This window comes from Pan troglodytes, chromosome 15, assembly GCF_028858775.2.
Source record: "Pan troglodytes isolate AG18354 chromosome 15, NHGRI_mPanTro3-v2.0_pri, whole genome shotgun sequence".
NCBI lineage: Eukaryota > Metazoa > Chordata > Mammalia > Primates > Hominidae > Pan > Pan troglodytes.
The window spans coordinates 79,884,106-79,909,913 of NC_072413.2; the positions used below are offsets into that span (position 1 = coordinate 79,884,106).

The window sequence follows — 25,808 nt, forward strand, 5'->3', positions numbered from 1 at the left end:
ATCAGATCCTCTATTTTTTCTGATTAATTTTTTGCTGCCACAACACATGGATATGGGAACTTGGCTTTAGTTAGCTGAAGGAAGCTTCTTTCAATAAGTGATGACATCATATTTGTCAACATTGCCAATAAGTGTTCACCCTATCAGTTGATTGAACAGAAAGAATGAGAGTGGGGGCTCCAAAGTTAGTTTTTGGCTCAGTAATGTTGCCTGGAGACATCAATGACATGTGTTTCTAAGAGAGTTTTGTTGGCAATAAGGGAAAAAAATTTCCTGGAATTCATTTAACATGTATCTAGTGAGTTCCTACTGTGTGCTGTGCGTTGTTCTAAGCAAAGGCAATAGAGTGTAAAATTTATAATGATTCCTGCGTTTAGAATGCTTTTTATGCATTCTTTTACATCGTCAAATACTTTTTCTTATAGACTACTATTTGAAAACCATTTAAACTCATTACTGCTTTTTGATGCTTTTAGTGCCTGCTATAAGGAAACTTTTATTAGGCAACTTTAAATCTAGCCTGTTTACCACTTACTAATTATTGAATCAGGAACTACCAGACAGTAAGAGCTTTAGGCATTAAAGCAAGAGTAAATAGAATTTTATCTCATTAGATTGTTAGGGGAAATAGATCTTTTCTTCCTTTTCTTTTTTTAAAAAAATACCATTTTAAAATGAGTATCTCAAATCTTATCTGTGGTGATTTCCAGAGGCTGCTTGCTTTTGCAATTTAATGCATTGCAGCAGCCATTTTGCTAACTTTTCTTCATGTCACTGTTCTCCAGTTTAATCTTCAGATGATTTTTCTTTGTATAAGCTAAAATACTGTCTCATTAAAATTATCTTAACATGGTTGAGTACTCAGGGTAGAGAGACTTAGGTTTTAGTCCCAGAATCACAATTTATCAGAAAAGTAACAGGAAACAAGCTAGTTAAACATTCTGGGGTGAGTTTCCTCATATTTTTAGTTCTTTTCTTTGAAAATTAAAAAGAGAATAATTAATGAAAGTTGTTTTTCAGATTGCCCAAAACTAGTATGTTAATACTAGTTTAACTATTTTTATTTACACTTTCTTTGGAAATATGTATTTTCTTTTCCAAACTAGATTATCACATCTTTTATGTCATAAATATTGTCACGCACCTTTTAAAATCTCCTAATACATTATTATGCTAGTAATATATGTTTGGTGAAATTTTGAGTGACTTTAAGACAGGAATGAGCGGAAATAATGTGAGGAATTAATTCACTCATTTTAGCTATTTGCATTCATGAGGCATTTTTCTGTCTAAAAGAGGAAGGAGGAGTTTTGATTGAGGGCAAGGCTAGGAAGAAAATGCACATAAAGAATAAAATGGAGGCCGAGCATAGTGGCTCATGCCTGTAATCTCAGCACTTTGGGAGGCCAAGACGGGCAGATCACCTGTGGTTGAGACCAGCCTAGGCAACATGGTGAAACCACGTCTCTACCAAAAAATGCAAAAATTAGCTGGGCATAGTGACACATGCCTGTAATCCCAGCTTCTTGGGAGGCTGAGATTTGACAATTGCTTGAATCCGGGATGTGGAGGTTGCAGCAAGCTGAGATCGTGCCATTGCACTCCAGTCTGGGCTACAGAGAGAGACTCTGTCTAAAAAAAAAAAAAAAAAAAAAAAAAAAAAAGAAATGGGAAACAACTATCACTTGGTACCTTGACTGATTTCCAGCTTCTGCAGAGAGGAAGGGTGGGAGGTTAGTCTTTAGGAGTGTATTAGTTCATTGTTGTACCCAATATATTACACCCAATATTATACCCAATATTATAATTCTTATACCCAATATTATAATTCTTATACCTAGTATTACAATTCTTTAATTATAAAGAAATACAAAGATGAACTAATACTCTCCTAAAGAGTATATTAGTTCACTCTGGGTAACTTATAAAGAAAAGAGGTTTACTTAATACAGTTCCACAGGCTGTAAAGGAAGCATGATACTTAATACAGTTCCACAGTCTGTAAAGGAAGCATCTGCTCAGCTTCTAGGGAGGTCTCAGGAAGCTTACAATCATGGTGAAGGTGACCAGGGAGCAGGCACATGGCAGGAGCAGCAGCAAGATAGGAGGTGGTGCCATACATGTTTAAAGTATAAGATTTTGTGAGATCTCACTCACGATCATGAGGACAGTACCAAGAGGGATGTTGCTAAACCATTCATAAGAACCACCCCCATGATCCAAACACCTCCCACCAGGCCCCGCCTCCACCACTGGTGATTATAATTAACATGAGATTTGGGCAGGGACACAGATCCAAGCCATATCAAGGAGTAAGTGGAATTGTGTTGGGGAGCATATGAAAAAGCAAGGCATACTTAGAGAAGATGATGTTGTCCTCACCTTTGTAAGGAGCTCAACAGTACTCAGAAATTCTAACAATTCAAAACTTTGGAATATCCTGAGATAACAGCCCAATAATGAACATTTGTTCTTTCATAATAGGTTGTAGAAGTGTTTAAGAGTCTGAGAGTAGCTTCTAGGGGCAATGTGCAAGGACAAGTGTGAGAGTATTGGGTATTTTGTGTGCACAATAACCCACCTTTTTGGTCATACCTTGAAGGCATTATATTAAAAAAGCTAATTTTTAGTATTCAAATATTGGCAGTATTCTGCTTTCAGAACAGGAAGTCACAAAATCAAGTGAAACTGAACTTCTGCTCAGCGAACATGCAGTAGACATACTTCTTTCTATTGCTCTTGTTAAGTACAAAAAAATCTAGAAAAAACATTAGAGAACTCTTTAAAATGGAGAGAAGACAACTAGGGGCCTGAAGACCCAAGGAACAACATGGTATTGAGTTGCCTGGGTTTTTGTTATGCTCCAAACTTGGAGCTAAAGAAGCTAGCAATCTAAACATGCCAAAAAGTACAGGAGACAATAATAGCAGCAACAACAACAACAACAACAACAACAACAACAACAACAACAAAATCCTGCTGTCTTTACCTACAGGACCAGAATAATAGAAGCCTAGGAAGGCAGAAAACTTATGAATTTAATTCCAGCCAAACTCCACAGAAAAATCTGCACCCCCATTTCCATCACCAGCAGCAAAAACCATGTGCCGAGTTTACACCTCAACTTCTCACCAGTCATATATAAGAAACCTCCAAATCCATCACTAGTGTGGTACTGAAGGGCAAGTAGAGAGCCGGGACTTAAAAAAAATTGTAGGTACATAGTAGTTGTATATATTAATGGGGCACATGAGATATTTTAATATAGGCATACAATGCATAATAATCATGTCAGGGTAAATGGGATATCAGTCAACTCAAGCATTTATTCTTTCTGTTACAAACAATACAATTATACTCTTTTAGTAATTTTAAGATGTACAATAAATTATTATCAATTATAGTCACCCTGTTGTGCTGTCAAATTCTAGATCTTATTCATTCTATCTAGTGATATTTTTGTACCATTAACCATCTTCCCTACCCCTGCCCCACTACCCTTCCCTACCCCTGCCCCACTACCCCACCTCTGGTAACCATGATTCTACTCCATGAGTTCAGTTGTTTAAATTTTTAGCTCCCATAAATAAGTGAGAATATGCAAATGTGTCTTTCCATGACTGGTTTATTTCACTTAACATGATGAATTCCAGTTTCATCTATGTTGTTGCAAATGATAAGATCTCACTCTTTTCTATTGGCTGAAGAATACTCCATTGTGTATATACACCACATTTTCTTTATCCATTAGTCTGTTGAGGGAAACTTAGGTTGCTTCAAAATCTTGGCTATTGTGAATAATGCTGCAACAAACAAGGTAGTGCAGATATATCTTTGATAGGCTGGTCTCCTTTTTTGGGTATATATTCCTAGTGATGGGATTACTGGATCATTTGGTAGCTCTATTTTTATTTTTTTGGGGAACCTCCAAACTGCTCTCCACAGTAGTTGAACTAATTTCCATTAACACCAACAGTGTATGAGTGTTCCCTTTTCTCCACACCCTCATTAGTATTTGCTATTGCCTGTCTGTTGGATTAAAGGCATCTTAACTGGGGTAAGTTGATATGTCATGGCAGTTTCAATTTGCATTTCTCTGATGATCAGTGATGCTGGGCACCTTTTCATATCCCTGTTTGCCATTTCTATTGCCTTCCTTTGAGAAATGTTTATTCATATATTTTGACCATTTTTAAATTATATTATCAGATTTTTTCATATATGATTGTTTAAGCTACTTATACATTCTGGTTATTAATCCCTTGCCAGATGGGTAGTTTGCAAATATTTTCTCCCATTCTGTGAGTTATCTCTTCACTTTGTTGATTGCTTCCTTTGCTGTACAGAAGCTTTTTAACTTGATGTGATCTCATTTGTCTATCTTTGCTTTGGTTGCCTGGGCTTGTGGGGTATTACTCAAGAAATCTGTACCAACTCCTATGTCCTGAAGATTTCCCTCAATGTTTTCATGTAGTAGTTTCATAGTTTGAGGTCTTATATTTAAGTTTTTAATCCATTGTGATTTGATATTTGTATATGGTGAGAGATAGGCATCTAGTTTCATTCTTCTGCATATGGATTTCCAATTTTCTCAGCACCATTTATTAAAGGGACTGTCCTTCCCTGATGTAAGTTCTTGCTACCTTTGTTGAAAATGAGTTTACTGTATAATATGGTTAGGCTTTGTGTCTCCACCTGAATCTCATCTTGAATTGTAATCCCCATAATCCCCATGGGTCAAGGGAGAGACCAGGTAGAGGTAATTGAAACCTGGGAGCAGTTTCCTTCAAGCTGTTCTCATGATAGTGAGTGAATTCTCATGAGATCTGATAGTTTTACAAGGGGCTTTTCGTCTTTTGCTCAGCGTTTCTTCCTGCTACATTGCAAAGGAGATGGCTTACTTCCCCTTCCCCTTCCACCATGATTGTAAGTTTCCTGAGGCTTCCCAGCCATGCTGAACTATGAGTCAACTAAACCTCTTTCATTTATAAATTACCCAGTCTTGGGCAGTTCTTTATAGCAGTATGAAAATGAAGTAATACACTGTAGATGAATGCATTTGCTTTTGGTTTCTCTATTCTGTTCCATTGGTCTACGTGTCTGTTTTTGTGCCAATACCATGCTGTTTTCGTAACTATAGCTTTGGAGTGTAATTTGAACTCAGGTAATGTGGTTCTTCCAGTTTTGTTCTTTTTGCTCAGGATAGCTTTGGCTATTCTGGGTCTTTTGTGGTTCCATATAAACTTTAGGATTTATTTTTTGTTTCTGTGATGAATGTCGTTATTTCGATAGGAATTTCATTGAATCTATATATCAATCCATTCAATGCATAAAAACGTAATATCTTTCCATTTTTTTGTGTCCTTTTCAACTTCTTTCATCAGTGTTTAATAGTTTTTATTATAGAGATCTTTCACTTCTTTTGTTAGGTTAATTCCTAGGTATTTTATTTTTCTTTATTTTGTTTGTAGCTATTGTAAATGGTGTTATTTCCTGATTTGTTTTTCAGATTGTTCAGTGTTGGCATATAGAAATGTTAGTGGTGGCCAGGCGTGGTGGCTCATGCCTATAATCCTAGCACTTTGGGAGGATGAGGCAGGTGGATACCTGAGGTCAGGTGTTCGAGACCAGCCTGGCTAACATGGCGAAACCCCATCTCTATTAAAAATACAAAATTTAGCTGGGCGTGGTGGCTCATGACTGTAATCTCAGCTACTTGGGAGGGCTGAGGCAGGAGAATCGCTTGAACCCAGGTGGCAGAGGTTGCAGTGAGCCAAGATTGTGCCACTGCACTCCAGTCTGGGCAACAGAGTGAGATTCCATCCCCCCCAAAAAAATGTTACTGACTTTTCTGTTGATGTTGTATCTTGCAGCTTTACTGAACTTGTCAGTTCTAATAGTTTTTTTCATGGAATCTTTAGGTTTTTCCAAATATAAGACCATGTCATCTGTGAATAAGGATAATTTGAGTTCTTCCTTTCCAATTTGGATGCCCTTTATTTCTTTCTCTTGTCTGATTGCTCTAGGTAGGACTTCCAGTACTATGTTGAATAACAGAGGTAAAAGTGGGCATCCTTGGGGTATTCCATATCATAGAGGAAAGCCTTTTAGTTTTTTCTCTTCAGGATGATGCTAGCTGTGGGTCTGTCATATATGGCTTCCATTGTGTTGTGGTATGTTCCTTAGGTACCCATGTTTTTTAGGATTTTTTTTAAATTATGAAGTTATGTTGAATTTTATCAAATGGTTTTTCAGCATCAATTAAAGTGATGTGGCTTTTGCTTTTCATTCTTTTAATATAATGTAACATATTTATTGATTTGTGTATGTCAAACCATTCTTGTACCCTGGGATAAATCCCACTTGGTCATGATGAATAATCTTTTTAATGTATTCTCAAATTCAGTTTGCTAGTGTTTTGCTGAGAATTTTTGCCTCAAAGTTCATCAGGGGTATTGGTCTGTACTTTTCTTATGTTGATGTGTCTTTGTCTGGTTTTGGTATCAGGCTTCATAGAATGAATTTGGAAGTTTTCCCTCCTCCTCTGTTTTTTAGAATAGTTTGAGTGGGATTGGTATTAGCTCTTTTTTAACTGTTTGGTAGAATTCAGCAGTGCAGCCATCAAGTCCTGGGCTTTTTCTTGCTGGGAGACGTTTTATTATCACTTTGATATTGTTACTTGTTATTGGTTTATTCACATTTTAGATTTCTTCGTGGTTCAATTTGGTAGGTTTATGTATCTAGGGATTTATCCATGTTTTCGAGGTTTTCCGGTTTATTGGCATATAGTTGTTCATGGGTCTCTAATGATCTTTTGAATTTTTGCAGTATCAGTTGTAATATCTACCTTTTAGCCTCTGATTTTATTTATTTGAATCTTCTGTCTTTTTTTCTTAGTCTGGTCCATTTGGTCTGTGGTGTAGATTAAGTCCTTTTTGTGTTGATTTTCTGTCTGGATAATCTATCTAATGCTGAAAGTGGGGTGTTAGTCTCCAGATATTATCATATTTGAATATATGTCTTTCTTTAGCTCTAATAATATTTGCTTTATATAACTGGGTTCTCCAGTGTTAGGTGAATACATATTTGCAATTGTTATATCCTCTTGCTGGATTGATACAGTTATCATTATATAATGACCTTCTTTGTCTCTTACAGTTTTTGTCTTATGATATATCTTGTATGTTATAAGTATAGCTACTCTTGTCTTTTTTGGCTCCTGTTGGCATGGAATATATTTTTCTATCCCTTTATTTTCAGTCTATATGTGTCTTTACATGTGAAGTGTGTTTCTTGTAGGCAACAGATCATCGGGTCTTAGTTTTTTAATCCATTCAGCCACTCCTGTATTTTTTAAATCCATTCAGCCACTCTATTTTTTAAATCTATACGGACTTTCAATTGGAGAATTTAGTCCATTTACCTTCAATGTTATTTTTGATAAGTAAGGACCTATTCCTGCTATTTTGTTATTTCCTTTTTGATGGTTTTGTGGTCTTATCTTCCTTCTTTACCTCCTTCCTGTCTTCCTGTTAGTAAACATGATTTTCTCTGGTGGTATGTTTTAATTTCTTGCTTTTTATTTTTTGTGTATTCATTTTATGTTTTTTTCATTTGAAGTTTTCATGATACTTATAAATACTATCTTATAACCCATTGTTTTAAAGTGATGATGACAACACTAATTTTATAAACAAACAAGGAAAGAGAGAACTAATAAAACTCTATACTTTTCATTTTTTACATAAAAGGAAAAAAAATCCTAAAATTTCTATGGAAAAAAAGAGCCAGAATATACAATGCAATCCTGAGCAAAACAAGCAGAGCTGGATGCATCACACTGCAGACTTCAAAATATATTATAAGGCTATAGTAAACAAAACAGCATGGCATCGTTATAGTAATAGACACATAGACCAATGGAACAAAATAGAGAAACTAGAAATAAAGCCACATATTTACAACCAACTTGTTTTTAACAAAGGCCCCAAGAAAATACACTGGGGAAAAAACATTATCCTCAATGAACAGTGGTGGGAAAATTGTATATCCTTGTGCAGGAGAATGAAACTGAATCCTGTCTCTCACCATATACAAAAATCAACAAAGATGGATCAAAGGTTTAAACATAAGGCCTTAAACTATAAAACTACTAGAAGAAGCATAGTGAAAAATACTTTAGAACATTGGTCTAGGCAAAGATCTTAAAAGCACAGACAACTAAAAGAAAAATGGACAAATGGGACTATATTAAACTAAAAAGCTTCTGCAAAGCAAAGGAGACAATCAACAGAGTGAAAAGGCACCTGCTGAATGAGAGAAAATATTTGAGAACTGTTTATCTGACAAGAGACTAATATACAGAATATATAAGCAACTCAAGCAACTCAATAATAATGATAAAAACAGCCAGGCTGGGCATGGTGGCTCATGCCTGTAATCCCAGCACTTTGGGAGGCCGAGGTGGGTGGATCACGAGGTCAGGAGTCCAAGACCAGTCTAGCCAAGATGGTGAAACCCCATCTCTACTAAAAACTATAAAAATTAGCTGGGCCTGCTAGTAGGTGCCTGTAATCCCAGCTGCTCGGGAGGCTGAGGCAGGAGAATTGCTTGAACCTGGGTGACAGAGGTTGCAGTGAGCTGAGATTGTGCCGTTGCACTACAGCCTGGGTGACAGAGTGAAACTCCATCTCAAACAACAACAACAACAACAACAACAACAACAACTAATAATAATTTCATTAAAAAGTGGGCAAAGGACATGAATAGACTGTTCTCAAAAGTAGACATTGAAATGGCTAGCAAGTATATAAAAAATGCTCAATATCACTTTCTGGTGGTGTTTGTGAGCCCGGCAGCCATGTCTTATCTCGCGATGATTATGAGTCTGAGGAGGCTTATGACCCCTATACTTATCTGGGCGACTATGGAGATCCAAAAGCAGGGCCTTGCTTATGAACGTCAGTATGAATAGCAAACCTATCAGGTAATGCCTGAAGTGATCAAAAACTCCATCTAGTATTTACACAAAACTGTCTCGGATTTGACTGACCAGAAAGCGTATGAGCTACAGGCCAGTTGTGTCTCTAGTGATGTCATTGACCAGAAGGTGTATAGGATCCAGGACATCTATGAGAACAGCTGGACCAAGCTGACTGAAAGATTCTTCAAAACTACACCTTGGCCCGAGGCTGAAGCCATTGCTCCACAGGTTGGCAACAATGCTCTCTTCCTGGTTTTATATAAAGAATTATACTACAGGCACATATATGCCAAAGTCAGTGGGGGACCTTCCTTGGAGCAGAGGTTTGAATCCTATTATAACAATTGCAATCTCTTCAACTATATTCTTAATGTTGATGGTCCTCCTTCCCTTGAACTACCCAACCAGGGGCTCTAGGATATCATTGATGAGTTCATCTACCAGTTTCAGTCATTCAGTCAGTACTGCTGTAAGACTGCTAAGAAGTCGGAGGAGGAGATTGACTTCCTTTGTTCCAATCCCAAAATCTGGATTGTTCACAGTGTCCTCAATGTCCTTCATTCCTGAGTAGACAAATCCAACATCAACTGACAGTTGGAGGTATACACAAGCGAGGTGACCCTGACAGTGTGGCTGGGGAGATGCTTGGTTACTTCAGCCTCGTGGGGTTTCTCTGCCTGCACTCCCTGTTAGGAGATTAGTACCAGGCCATCAGGGTGCTGGAGAACATCGAGCTGAACCAGAAGATCATGTATTCCTGTGTGTTAGAGTGCCAGGTCACCACATACTATTATCTTGGGTTTGCGTATTTGATGATGCATTGCTACCAGGACGCCATCCAGGTCTTCGCCAACATCCTCTTCTGCATCCAGAGGACCAAGAGCATGTTCCAGAGGACCACATGTAAGTATGAGATGATTAACAAGCAGAATGATCAGATGCATGCGCTGCTGGCCATTGCCCTCATGATGTACCCCATGCATATCAATGAGAGCATTCACCTCCAGCTGCAGGAGAAATATGGGGACAAGTTGCTGCGCAAGCAGAAAGGTCACCCACAAGTCTATGAAGAACTTTTCAGTTACTCCTGCCCCAAGTTCCTGTTGCCTGTAGTGCCCAGCTATGATAACGTGTACCCCAACTACCACAAAGAGCCCTTCCTGCAGCAGCTGAAGGTGTTTTCTGATGAAGCATGGCAGCAGGCCCAGCTTTCAAGCATCTGCAGCTTCCTCAAGCTCTACACCACCATGCCTGTGGCCAAGCTTGCTGGCTCCCTGGACCTTACAGAACAGGAGTTCCGGATCCAGCTTCTGGTCTTCAAACACAAGATGAAGAACCTGGTGTGGACCAGCAGCATCTCAGCCCTGGATGGTGAATTTTAGTCGGTCTCAGTGGTTGACTTCTACATCGATAAGGACATGATCCACATCATAGACACCAAGGTCGCCAAGCGCTATGGGGATATCTTCATCCATCAGATCCACAAATTTGAGGAGCTTAATCGAATCCTGAAGTAGATGGGACAGAGACCCTGATGACATTCACACATGTTATTCAGGAACCTGTTTTGATATATTATAGGCAGGAAGTGTTTTTGCTACCATGAAACCTTTACCTAGATCAGCCATCAGCCTGTCAACTCAGTTGACAAATTAAGGACCGAAGTGTTTCAAGTGGATCTCAGTAAAAGATCTCTGGAGCCAGAAAAAAAAATGCTCGACATCACTAATCATCAGGGAAATGCAAATCAAAACCATGAGATATCATCTTACCTTAGTTAGAATGGCTATTATTAAAAAGACAAAAAATAACAAATGCTGGCATAATGTGGAGTAAAGGGATTCTTATACACTGTTGTTTGGAAAGTAAATTAGTACAATCACTATGGAAAACAGTATGGAGATTTCCCTAAAAACTAAAAATAGAACTACCATAAGATCCAATAATCCCACGGTTGGGGATCTATCCAAAGGTAAAGAAATTAGTATTTCAAAGGCATACCTGTACTTACATGATTATTGAGCACTATTCACAATAGCAAAGATCTGTAATCAACTGAAGTGTCCATCAGTAGATTAGAAGATAAAGGAAATGTGGTATACATACACAATGAAATACTATTCAGCCATTAAAAAGAATAAAATGATGTCCTTTGCAGCAGCAGCATTGATGGAACTGGAGGTCATAATATTAAGTAAAATAATCCAGGCCCAGGGAGACAAATATCACATGTTCTCACTCATATGTGGGAGCTAAAAAAGTTGATGTCATAAACATAGAGAATGTAATGATAGATATCAGAGGCTGGGAAGGGTGGTTGGTGGAAGGGGGGATGAAGAGGGGCAGGTTGATGGGTACAAATATACAATTAGATAAAATGTATAAGTTTTCCCATTTGGTAGCAGAGGAGAATGACTATAGTTAGCAAGAATGTATTGTATACTTCAAAGTAGCTAGAAGAGAGGAGTTGAATTGTTCCCAACACATAGAAGTGATAAATACTACAAAGTGATGGACACCTCAAATACTCTGACTTGATCATTACACATTCTATGCATGTAACAAAATATTACATATATCTCATAATTATGTAAAATATTATGTATTAATAAAAAGGAAATTTAAAAGGGAAACAAATAGAATAAAAAACTTAAAAATTGAATTAAAAAGAAAGCTGAATGTATTACTTTCCTAGGGCTGTCGTAAAAAGTACCACAAACTTGGTGGCTTAAAACAACAGAAACTCATTACTTCATAGTTCTGGAGGCCAGAAGTCCAGCATCAAGATGTTTATAGGGCCATTCTCCCTCTGAAACCTGTAGGATAGAAGCCTTCCTTGCCTCCTTCAGTTTCTGCTGGTGGCCTGTAATTCTTGGAGTTCCTTGGCTTGAAGCTGCATTACTCCAATCTCTGCCTCTGTCATCACGTCTGCCTTCCCTCATGTGTCTGTATTGCTTCTCTTTTTCTCATAAGGACACCAGTCTTATTGAATTAGGGGCACACATTACTCCAGTGTGAGTTCTTCTTAACTAATCACATCTGTAATTATCCTATTTCCGAATAAAATCCCATTCTGTGGTACTTCAATGGATGTTTTCAGGGGACACAATTCAACTTATAACATTGAGAGAGTAGAAGATGTAGATTTAAGAGAGCTGGGTTATTTTCCATTAAAAAGTACAAAAGCTAAATCAATAAGCAAAATTAAGTGACATATGATGGTCAATTCTTAGTACTTTCCTTTGTATTTCCAACTTATTTTCTAAAATTCAGAAAATATTTTTATGTGTTGTTTTTCATTAGCTGCCATGGTAATGATATAGTTTCCCTGTGTCTATATATTTTAATTGAATTTCTATAGATTTATAATAATAAATATTGCCAGTAATGAGAAAGGTTATGAGAAATTTCCTTCACAATATATTTATGATTATCTCACCATAGGAAAAGAAGAAATAACAGTTCAAATGCAAAAAAAGTAACTGAAATTATATAGAGTGTGCTTTTTGTCCACAATGGAATCAATCTAGAAATTAATAATAGGAATATAATGGGAAAATTTCCTAACACTTGGAAATGAAATACCACACATGTAAATTGTTCATCAGTCAAAGATGAAGTATCATGTGAATGTTTTAAAAAAGCATTACATGAAAAGGGAAATACAGTATATCAAAATTGGTAGAATACAGCGAAAACAGTGCTGAGATGAAAATATAAAGCACTAGATACATATATTAGAAAAGAAGAAAAGCCTCAAATTAATAATTTAAGATTCTACCTCAAGAACGTAGGAAAAAAGAACAAAATAAACCCAAAGCAAGCAGAAGTAAGGAAATAAAGAGCAGAAATCAGTTAAATTGAAAACAGTAAGACAACAGAGACCATCAGTGAATCAAAGTTCTGGGTTTTCAAAAAGATCAATAAAATTGACAAACATGTAGCAAGATTGACAAAGATAAAAAAAGTAAATTACCAATATAAGAATAAACTCACTATATATCCTGCAGACAACAAATAGGTTATTAGGGAATACTGCCAACAACTCCACACGTATTTGATGACCTAGTTTAAATGGACCAATTCTTCAAAAATCACAAACTACTCAGATTTATGTCTTAATTGTAGGACAATTTTTTTAAAAAAGGGAACAAATGGAAGAAAAAAATCTCCACAATCTAATACAAATCATTCAATACAAAATAGATAATTTGAAAGCACTATAGCTATTAAGAAAATTGAATTTGTATTTTAAAAGCTTTTCAGAAAAAGGCACAGGTGGTTTTGCTGCAGAATTCTACAGATGTTTAAAAATAACTAAGACAATTCTACACAATATTCTCCAGAAAATAAAAGAGGAAACGCTTCTTAATTCATTTTGAGACGCTCACCAAAGCCAGAAAAAACAATACAAAAAACGAGAATGAAATCCACAGAACAATATGCCTCATAAATATAGATGCAAATATTTAAAAAAATTAGTAAACATAATTCAGCAACATATAAGAATTACACATCATAACCACTTTGGTTTTATTTCAGAGGTTTAAGCCTGCTTCAGCATGTGAAAATCAATAAATGTAATTCATCATATGAACAAGCTAAAGAAGAAAAACCATGTGATTGTATCAACTGATGCAGAAAAAAGCATTTGACAAAATTCAATACACATTTATAATAAAATTACTGTGAAAAAGAAATAAACTGGAACTTCTTCAACTTGATTAAAAAAATTCTACAGCTAACATTATATAAAATGGGTATTAAAAAAAGAAATGTTAATGTTTTATCTCAGATTGAAAGCAATGCAAGGATGTATGCTCTCACCACTCTTTTTAAACATAGTAGTTCTGGAAATGTTGGCAGGTTCAAGAAGGCAAAAAAAAAAAAAAGTCGTGTTTATTTACAAATGACTAGGAATCTACAGAAAAACTCCCCGAAGTGTAAGTGGATTCAGCAAGGTCAAAGAATACAAGCTGAACGTTCAATAAAAAACAATTACATGTCTACATACTAGCAATGAATCTATGAGACCCCATAATAAAAATGCAATGCAAATTCTAATCACTCAAATAAAATACTTAGGTGCAATTCTAAAAGAGACATGTACAGGACTTTTGTGTTAAACTACAAAATGCTGATTTAATAATGAAGATCTAAATAAATGGAAAGACGAACCATGTTAAAGGAAAGACTCAACATAGTAAAGATGTCAATTATCCCCAATTGATATACAGATTTGACACAATTTTGATATGAAAATTCAAACAATAATTTTTGTAGATATAGACAAGATTAATCTGAAAATTTTTATAAAAGTACAAAAACACTAGAATTGCTGAAACAATTTTGAAAGAGAAGAATAAAGTGGGAGGAATGAGCCTATCCAACTTCAAAATTTATTAGATAACCAGAGTAATCAAGATTGTGTGGTGCTGGTGAAGAGATAAACACACACGTGCCTTAATGGAATAGTATAGAGAGGCCAGAAACAGACCACACAAACATGCCTAACTGATTTTTGCTAAAGGTATTAATTCAATAGAGAAATAATAGCTTTTACAACAGAAAGTTCCAAAGCAATTGAACATCCACAGGTAACAGCAACAGCAACAGAATCCCTTGACATCAACCTCACACCTTGCACAAAAAATTAACTCAAAATTTATCACAAACTGAATTCTAAAATGTAGAATTGCAACTTTTTAGGGAAAAATATAGAAAAAAAAACCTTTGGGAACTAGGGCTAGTTAAAGAATTCTTATACTTAAAAGCAAAAGGTGATCCATAAAGGAAAAAGTTACAAAGCCATCAGTTGAATTTCATCAAAATAAAAATGGTTTCCCTGCAAAAGGCATTTTTAATTTTAATCCTGTTAACAGAGGATTAAAAAACAAATCACAGACTGGGTGACAATATTTTCAAACCACGTATCTCACGAAGGACTATTACATAGAATAAATAAGGAACACAAAAAATCCAACAGTTTTAAACAAAAACAAAACCCATCCAATTAGAAAAATCCAATTATGTTTTATAGTAAAAGACATAAACAGAGAACCTATCCAAGATGATACACAAATGATATGTTAGCACATCAAAAGGTATTTAATTAATTTAACATCATTAGCCATTAAGGAATTCCAAATTAAAACCACAATGAACTGTTACTACATATGTATCAGAATATTGACAACACCAAATGCTGACAAAGATTTGGAGAAACTAGGTCACTTACATGTTGCTGGTGGGAATATAAGATGGTACAGCCACTTTGAAAACAATTTAGTGGTTTCTTTAAAAAGTAAACATGCAACTGTCATCCAACCCAGTGATCATAATCCTGAGCATTTATTTCAGAGAAATGAAAACTTTTACTCACATAAAAATCTGCACATGAATGTTTATAGCAGCAGTATTTGTAATAGCCAAGAACTGAAAACAATCTAGATGTCCTACAATGAGTGAATGTTTAAACAAACTGTGGCATCTATGCCATTGCATGCTATTCAGCAATAGTAAGGGAAAGAAAAATGGATACATTCAGCCACCTGGATGAATCTCTAGAGAGTTATGCTAAAAATTTCCCAAAAGATTATATAGTATATGATTCCATTTATATAACATTCTTGAAATGTCAAAATTATAGTTACAGGGAGCAGATTATTAATTTCCTGGAATTAATGAGGAGATGGGGCAGAAGAAAGTGGTTGTGGCTAAAAGGAATATATATATATATATATATATATATATATATATATATATATATATGAAGGAACTGTGGCCAGGGGAATGAATGATTCCCAAGACTTTGCCTAGGACGTGGCCCAGAGGAAGAACATATGAAACATTTATTAAGCAAATGAATGAATGAAATTATTTGAATAAAGCCATTCAGTGAGGAAGAAACAGGTCTGACTATAGAATCCAGATGTCCTATTAGCCCTCTGTCAAATGTTCCAGACTTCTGCCTTGGGCCTATAAAATTAAGCTATACTTTTTTTTTGTTTGTTTTTAAATTTTTTTTTTTTTTTTTTGAGAGAGTCTCGCTCTGTTGCCCAGGCTGGAGTGCAGTGGCTCAATCTTGGCTCACTGCAAGCTCCGCCTGCCGGGTTCATGCCATTCTCCTGCCTCAGCCTCCCAAGTAGCTGGGACTACAGGCGCCTGCCACCATGCCTGGCTAATTTTATTTTTGTATTTTTAGTAGAGAGGGGGGTTTCACCATGTTAGCCAGGATGGTCTCGATCTCCCGACCTTGTGATCTGCCTGCCTCGGCCTCCCGAAGTGCTGGGATTACAGGCGCGAGCCAGTGCGCCTGGCCTGTTTTAAAATTTTTTACTGTTGTCCCTCCTTATCCATTCAGGATGCATTATACACACACACACACACACACACACACACACACACACACACACACATATACGCACACCTTATCCATTCAGGATGCATTATATATATACACACATATACATACACACACACACACATAGGCACACACACATATATATATATATTTTTTTTTTAGACGGAGTCTCGCTGTCACCCAGGCTGGAGTGCAGTGGCATGATCTTGGATCACTGCAACCTCCGCCTCCTGGGTTCAAATAATTCTTGTGTCTCAGCCTCCCAAGTCACTGGGACTACAGGCGCCCGCCACCATGCCTGGCTAATTTTTGTATTTTTAGTAGAGATGGAGTTTTACCATATTGGTCAGGCTGGTCTCGAACTCCTGACTTCAAGTTCCTTCATTTTTAAAGGAGGTGTTAGACTCTAAGGTCTCTTCTAACTTTATAAGTCAAAAATCCAAAGGTTTTCAAGATGATCTAGTAGCCAATAATCATTATTAAGCATTGAGCTTGGTTTCTATTTGAGCTACAACTTGCTCTATAAACCCTTTGATTCAGAGATTGCCTCTATAGCTCTTCATTTACCCAATGCTACCAAAATAGCTTTTAACATAATAGGCACTCACTTAAGTTTTTATTGATGTTTTATATAATTACTTTATCACAAGGTCAATACTTCAGAACTAGCACTTCCTAAAGTAATTATCCATTCTCAGATGCACACCAAACTTAAATTCCAGTCTAAAAAATCTTTTTCTATGCTGTGTAGTCCACCAGCTGTTTTAAGGCAATTATGTGATATTTAAATGTTCCATATTAATACTAATATAATTCAGCTTAAATGCATTTTAAAATTGTAACCATTTGTAACTAATCTTATACAACTATATGGCAAATATGATAAGCATCCATATTATAGAAGATAGGAATTTGTAGAGACCATCAGGCTGCAGATAACAGCTTATTGGTCTGAAAATCAAATCTCTAATGCTTAAAGAAGCCAGGAAATGCTTAAAGAGTTCTAATTTTCTCAGAAAATTTTTCTCTGATTTTCAAAGTAGAAAGTTCTTCATAGTGCTTGGTATTTTTAATGGATATTTTTAATGACCCTCAGATACCTGGTGAAGTTGTAGAACTAGTGTCTGTTTAGGAGTTAGAGACACTTTGGCTTAGTTTTGCCTAGTTTATATCTGCCTTTGTCTTCAAATTATGGATTTGTTATTTAATACAGTGGTCTTGAGGAATTAAACACAGATGCCACATGGTCTATGAGTTTAGGTTGTGGGCTTATACTCAAAAAAGTACCCCCTGCAATACTCCTTATGCAATGTCAACAGACTCATTCTCTATAATGCTATACAGTTTATTTACTTGTTTTTAGAGTTCATTGGCGGTCAGAGGCAGAAATCACTAGAAGACATTACTCTGATAGCAGCAAGAATGTCCAGAAAATTTTCTAGCAGTATGGGAAAAAAAGCAATAAAACTTACAGGTACTACCTCAGTCTCACTCAGATCTTACTTATCGATGGAAATGTTGAATCAATAGCTTCTTCTGTCAAATGACAGAACCCCAGTCCCCACCCCCATTCTCCTCTGCTTTTCCCTGGGATGCCCTGGAGATATGAGTGAGGGTGGGGTGGACTATTCGTATTTGAAATCAGGTAACTGAACCTCTTTGGATTCTCTGCTCCAAGTGCTTCCCCTGAGACTCTATTCTTAGCCAATGTCTTCTGTTGCTTTATTGGCCCCATTGACACTGCCTGCTATCACCCTCTGGCCTACTAACTACTCTCTGTTCATAGTTTGCTGGCCATATTGCACCCCACAGTATTCCACAGTTATGACATTCTATAGGTCAAGAGACATGATCAAATCCGAGAATTCCCAGGGCTGAGAAAAAAGAGTTATAAAATTTGATTGTTGATTGCGGGCAGGCTTCACTTCAAATATCAGCCCCAATTTTTTTTCAAACAAAATATCTATTTACCTCATGAAAATAGGAGAACCAATAATATAACTGGAGAGTGTTGAAGTAGATCATTCAATTCTACTTGCTATAATGTATAAGCCAGAGGTCTGAACTAGCCAGAACCACTAAACATATAACTGAGAAAGTGTAAGATCTCAAAAATTATAAAAGCCTGAGACCCTTTAATGAAGAAGGAAATGGTCTATCCACCTCAAATTTTTTTTCAGGTATTACAGTAATACTGCATTAGTGTTGTAAATATCATGATAATAAAAAAGCAATAAATATTTAAATCATTTGTCATTTCTTTTTATAAATTCACAGCAGTATATAATCTTTTCAGGAATAAATTTCAATTAAAATGGTTAAAACAAAAACGATTTGATCCTAAAGTGTAAGCCTCAAGTAACTTGGAAATTTGCATGGAAGTTCTTCATTCTTTGTAACAGATGCATAAATAAGATCCCATTGAAATCAGTGCTGTTAAAAGACCTATAAATGCTCACAATTATAGTAATTTTTATAATGTTCTTTGATAGCCTAAATATCCAGTGCTCAGTGCTAGGCTTGGTACATACATTATCTCAAATACAACAATTCTGTAGTGTGATGAGTTAACTGAGGCTCAGAATGGTGGAGTGATTTACCAAAGGTCATACTGGAGAGACAAAATTTGAACACTGGTTTTTTTTATGGGTTCAAAACCTTATTCTTCAAGGCAAGATGAATCTGAGATTTATGAAAGATTATTAGAATGATTACAACAAGCTATATTCCTTCATCATTTCCTACCAGTGGGAGGAGGAAGTATGACAAACAGGTGAGAAAAATATGGGGATATATTTGCTCAGTAAAACCTTGGAGATATTTGGATACTTGCCGTAGAACTTTGTTTCCTGCCTCAAAGTGTAGTTTCTTTTTGCTACAAAATTTATCTTTAAAGAGAGTCATTGTAGGCTGGGTGTGGTGGCTCATGCCTGTAATCCCAGCACTTTGGGAGGCGGAGGCAGGTGGATCACAGGGTCAGGAGTTCAAGACCAGTCTGACCAATATAGTGAAACCTTGTCTCTACTAAAAATACAAAAATTAGCCTGGCATGGTGGCATGTGCCTGTAGTCCCAGCTATTTGGGAGGCTGAGGCAGGAGAATTGCTTAAACCCTGGAGGTGGAGGTTGAAGTGAGCTGAAATCGCGCCACTGCACTCCAGCCTGGGCGGCAGAGCGAGAATCCGTCTCAAAAAAAAAAAAAAAAAGTCATTGTATTATGCCATTGCCAGACTATGTACTAGCTAGACCATGAACAAAGTGAACAGCTTAAAATATTTGAGTGATACTGTCCTTCTGTTTTCTTTGTCTTAAGAAAAATGAAAGAGCCAAAAAGATGTGATAGTCTATTCATCCTTCTTACACTGTACATAAAAGAACACATAGTGGGACTCAACACCCTGCAGTATGTTCAGAAGAGAATGATTTGGTTGATGGAATGAGCTAAAACCCTACCAAGCATCAAAGAACTAGAAATCTCCAGCAGAGGGAGTGATGTCCTTTCAGTCGTCTTCCAATAGTGAGAAATTCTTATGCTAAAAAGCCTTAGCCTTCCTCTCTGTGGTCTGAGAGGCCAGAAATAGAATGGAAGTTAGAAGGTAGACCTCTTCTCTCCACAAGAATGAGTTTCCTTACAATTTAGCCATATAAAATTTATATCATTGTCTCATAAGGTGGTAGATTCCTTACCACTGAAGAACTCAGGTGTTTGTACTCACGTACTGGGTGAGTATTATTAACACTTGGGGAATAGTAGACCATTGGTTTCAGTGTAGGTTTTTATTGAGTTTTCTGCTCCCTCTTCTTATCTTCCTTCTCCTCAGAATAAAATCTTACCTGGAATGCTAATCCTGTATATAAATCAGGTAAATGTGATATTTCTCAAGCTGGATTAGGGCTGAAGCATCATTGAGGAACCACAGAGCTCCATGAAACACAGCTTGAAAACCACTAAAAATTCCTGTAATCCCAGCACTCTGGGAGACTGAAGTCCAAAAGTTCAAGACCATGGAGACCTGTCTCTACAAAAAATACAAAAATTAGCCAGGCATGGTGGTATGCGCCTGTAGTGCCAGCTACTTGGGAGGCTGAGGTAGGAGGATCGCTTGAGGCCAGGAGGTGGGGGCTGCAGTGATCTACTGCCCTATAGCGTGGGCAACAGAGCAAGACATTGTCTAAAAAGAAACACACACACACACACACACACACACACACACACACACCAAATTAAGCTTTGGATGGGAACTAGATATTTATGAGCCACCTTACTCTTCTGAGAATCTGAGTGAATGGAAACTTTAGATGTAGTGATGTTGACCTTCTAAACCTCAAACCTGAATTTGAACAAGGCAAACAATCTTAAATACTCAGTCTGTTTCTTCTCTCTCTTTTCTCTGTGTCTTAATGGAGCTGAAGGAGGCCAACAAGAAGATTATCATGGAGATTTTATTTAACATCACCTCTCTCCCTGTTTTCACCCCCATCCCCATTTTACCAAAAGAAACAAGTGTGACAAACAGGTGAAAAACAAGGAGACTTGCTTGACTATTGCAATGCTAGAGTCTGACTGCCAGGCTTCTTCAGAACTTTCTTCCATGCTCCAAAGTGTTTGCTATTGCTACAAATGTTGTCTTGAGAAACAATCATTTTATATTGCCTTTATAATGGAATTTTGAAAGGTTTTCAACCGTCTTTTGAAAATTGAAGCTGGGTAAGGATTTTCTGTTTGGGGTGGAGGAAACTAAGTCTTTTAAAACTTATTTTACCTAAATAAAAGTTCTATGACTACTACATTTCATTTAATCATCCTCCCAAAGGTCTTTATTTACTTCCAAATGTCATCTCTAAATTATATATCTTCAAGGATTCTCATTAGTTGTGTTCCCTGAAGCTCCATGGTGCCTGTTAAGTTGAATTATAATTTTAAAGAATGACAGGTTGGAATTGAACTTTTTTTTTCTTTTTTTTAGCATGGATCAACACAGAGTTCTTTCTGAAACCACCAGAGTAGGTAGAATTGAAACTTTGGCACCTACCACAACTTAAGTTGCTTTGTCAAGTCAGGTCTGGTTCCAGAGTATGATCTACTTCCTCCTTTTCTCAAAAGTAAGGCCACTCTAAAAGTTAAGTTTGTCAGAGCCTGGACGGCCAAGGATCAGATCCTGAATCCTACCTCTATGAGTCCTTAAGAGTTTCTGGGTACATTTGGCCGTACTGTATGTTATTTTACTAGGAGAAACCTTACTCTATTTCTAGACAAGTAGTGAGCCATTGATCTGTATTTATTGTTTAGCAAATATTTAATGAATGCATTGATATCATACTGGCGTTAGGGCATATCCCCTGGACTAATGGAAATAAATTTCACAAGTGACTGTTTTATTAAAATTAGAAATATATATATATGTGTGTGTGTGTGTGTGTATTAGGTTGATAATGGTAATGATGATGTTTACATGTACCTTAGACTTCTCTTTCAGTCAACCAAAAAAAAAAGTGGACTCTTTCACTAACAAGATAGAAACTGGAAAAATGAAATTTCCAGGCCCTATACTCTATAAAGACATTTTTAAATCCTCCCTATATAGCAGGTGTGATAAATTGTATTCATCCAAACTTATGATGATCCAGCTGATTATCATCTAGTGGAGATTGCTCCCATAACTTGGGCACTAATGTGATAATAACTGTTACCATTTATGGAATGTTCATATTTTATTATCTGTATGCATTATCTAATTTAATTACAGCAATTATAGTAAATGATTTTATTATCCCTATTTTACAGATGAATAAATAGAGATCCAAGGGTCATAGTATTTGCCCCAAATCACAAAACCACCAATGTCAAGAGTTAGTTGTGCTTGGTTCCAAAACCCAAGTTCTTTCTGTGGTATTGCTTGGCTCACACTGCCCTTCTCATGCCTTTGGAATAAATCAAGACCTCATAATTGAGCAGGTGTGAATGTTGTTCAACTAGTGGCTATGCTGCTGGAGGGAAATTTTTTATTTTAATTTTTAAATTTTTGTGGGTTGAGGGGAAAAATTCATGAGAGATTATACTACTGCTCTATTGGATCAGGAATCAATGCAGGTTCAAAGTCTCCCAGAGTACAATTCTATGTTTTCTCATGACCTGAAGAATAATCTGTGCTTAATGTTTACTGATGGTGTTGAAAAAACCTCCAGTCACTCTATTCCTAGAGTGTTATTGTGAAAAGTTTCTTGACATGCTTTGCTAGAGTTTGTTAAGAACCAAGGGAGATCCCGGACTGTAGGAAATAACATTTTCCTTCAATTATAAGACAGAAATACTTCTAGATCATTTATAAAAGATGTCTGGTAACTTCCAAGAAGCACATCTTACCTCAAGGGCTGAGATTTAATCTGTTGGAGGGAATATTCCAAAGTAAAGTTGTCAGCACCTGCTAGTTAAACCTTACATTTTGAAATGGTGGAAAACATCCATATTGACATAAGAATTTTGTCTCTAAATCCTGTAGACTTTATCAACTTAATTTAGCACAATTAATGCAGATCATCCCTTATGGATGGGCCTTAGTTCATGAATTATTTGGTTTGTAATGAGCTTTTTCAAATGACGAGAGACGCTTTGTGTTGAGCTTGCATCTTTGCCATCAATACAGCAAATTGCCCATCATTCATTAGGGCCCCATGCAACTTCCAAGTCAACAGGGAATAGAATAGAGGAAACACAGGACTGAAGGGGAAAAGTATATTGAGGAGTAGAGTTTTCAAGTTTCTGCTTTTGCAAGTTAACCTTTCACAAGGATTGAAGCGAACTAAAATTATGTATAACAAAATCCAATTCTCCTCTCCCTCTATCCTTGAATTAGAGGTATAATTAAAATTTCATCAGAAAAACAAAAGCAAAAAACTCCACCTGAGATTTTAGAATACTGTTGCTGTTATTTTTATCTCCTAACTTTAACTGAGCGTCCCCTTTGGATAATATTTATCCCTTGATATTCTTCTTAGTACTCTGAAAAACCACAGAGATGCCCCCCCAGTCTAAAAGACAACAGCTCTACCTGAACAATCCAGGCAATGAAGAAAAAACAACAAATAATGACAAAAACATCTACCTTGGTTTAGTTTTGAATTTTGCATCAGTCTGGATATTTGTTGTTAGGTGTTTGTTCACATTTGATAGACATTGTTTGTATCCCATAGATAGATTTGCTAGGTTTGGACTCAGCATATAGATTCATTTATTTGTTTTTTCATAGACTCAATCTATGAGGTAGCTATGATGATTATTAGCCCCATTAAACAGATGAAGAAGCTGTAATTTAGTAGTAAGTGATTTCCTTAAAGCATTGTATTAGTCCTTTCTCACACTGCTACAAAAAACTGCCTGAGACTGGGTAATTTATTTAAAAAAGGAGGTTTAATTGACTCACAGTTCTGCATGGCCTGGAGGCCTCAGGAAACTTAAAATCGTGGCAGAAGGGGAAGCAGGCACATCTTACATGGCAGCAAGTGAGAGAGCATGTGAAGGAAGCGAAGGGGAAAGAGCCCCTTATAAAACCATCGGATCTCATGAAAACTCTCTCACTACCATGAGAACAGCATCAGGGAAACTACCCCCATGATCCAGTCACCTCCCTGCCTTGACACCTGGGGATTACAGATCCCTTCCTCAACATGTGAGGATTACAATTTGAGATGAGATTTGGGTAGGGACACAGAACCAAACCATATCAAGCATGTTCCCCCAAAGTTTTACAGCTGGGATTTTTAATCCACTGTTTCAAATTACCTAGAGTTGGTTACATTTGGAAGAAGATATAGTGGTGGTATAGTCAGAAAAGGGACAATTGAAGTGTAGTCTGCCACCATCGGCTTGACTAACTGTTACTGGATGGAGGATAACTTTGTTCAAAATTAGTTAACTCTTTCAGGATATATAGCCTGAGATTATCTATCTATCTATCTATCTATCTATCTATCTATCTATCTATATAGATATAGATATATATCTTGAGATATAGATATATATCCTGAGATATAGATATATATATCCTGACATATAGATATATCCTGAAATATATAAATCCTGCGTATGTATATATATATGTACAAACTTCTCATGAAAATTTTTAAGCTCTCAAGTATTTGACCTCTGAAGATTTTTCCAGAATTAACTTTTTGAAAATATTCCCATATGTATTCCCACTTTAGCTTAATTGCAATGGAATTCTTACTATTATTATGACATTTGGGTCATGCCTTGTGCCTTTGTTCATGGTGCCACTTATGTAAATTTTTCACATCCTTAAGTGCTAAAGTGCCACTTTCTCTGTGAATCCTTCCTGGATATTCAGTCACAATTAAATACTCTCTCATTTAAGTGCTTTCATCGAGTTATGTATATTATTATGTCATCTCCGTGTATTTGAGTTAGTTATTACAAACTCCTTGAAGGCCAGTCCTTTTTCTCTTCCAAACATTTTTACTAGTTTTTAAATAAGACAGAAAAACAGGGACAAAATGTGAAATAATTGAATAGAAAGAGAGATTTTTTTTTTTCTTTTTTAACTTAGGCATCAAAGGAAGAAAAAACTTCATGGAGGAGAACACATGTAGCACACTTTCCTCTATTTTCATCATGCTTAAAAATAAAGATTTCCTCTTCTCCATTTGCCTTTTGAAAATAAATGTTGAAAAGTTTTTTGCTTGGTGAATGAGATCTAATTATGTGCTAGTAATTTCTTGAAAGAGGCAAGAGTTTACTGGGTCTCCTGATATTGACTAGCATTTGGGTCTCTTGTGCAGTCACACTCAGGACCCCAGTGTGAACACCACTGTGCTCGTAGATAATTGGATCTGTGTTCAGAGTTTGATATATCTGCCCAGAGAGGATTGGCTTAAAGTCAGAGGCAAAGTTTAAAATAGTAAAAGTAGAAGGAGTAAAGTAAGAGGACAGGTTTTTTGTTTTTCTTTTTTGAGTTGTTAATTGAATCATTAAAAATGCCATTTTGAAACAGGGAAGGTAGTGTGTATAATTGCAAGCATTAAAAAGAGTAATAAATGTTACAGCACCTCTTTTAGACATGAGTATTGAGAGCTGTTAACAGAATTTCACAAGTGGAAGATTCACCCAAATGTATTTGAACATTTGCATGGTTGCCTTGTGCCTGGCAGTGTCTTGAGTTTGAAGAAATCTTACCTACAAAAGGTTGGGATCTGTTGTGGGAGGAGAGATCATGCAAAAATTGGAGGGGTTGACATAGATGTCTGGAAGCACCAAGGAGGGAACAAATAACTCTCTCCAAAGAAATCTGGTAAGGCTTCACCTCAGAGGTGACATCTGCCTGGCCAAGAAAAAAATAGTGAAGCAGAACATGTTATGCAAAGGGTACAGGCTATGCTCAGCTTCGGAGGTGTTAAAAGGTGGAGTGTGTTCAGGAATAGTGAATAATCCAGTGTAGTAAGATGCAGT

At 36.5% G+C, this 25,808-nt stretch overlaps 1 protein-coding gene and 1 pseudogene across 3 annotated transcripts in view; both read left to right on the top strand.

Moving 5' to 3' along the window:
* The window catches only part of LOC129136995 (uncharacterized), a 566,655-nt gene that overhangs the window by 395,361 nt on the left and 145,486 nt on the right, over nucleotides 1-25,808 (top strand). The gene's annotated exons all lie outside the window — the stretch shown is intronic.
* On the top strand, nucleotides 8,725-10,693 carry LOC467527 (eukaryotic translation initiation factor 3 subunit L-like; annotated as a pseudogene).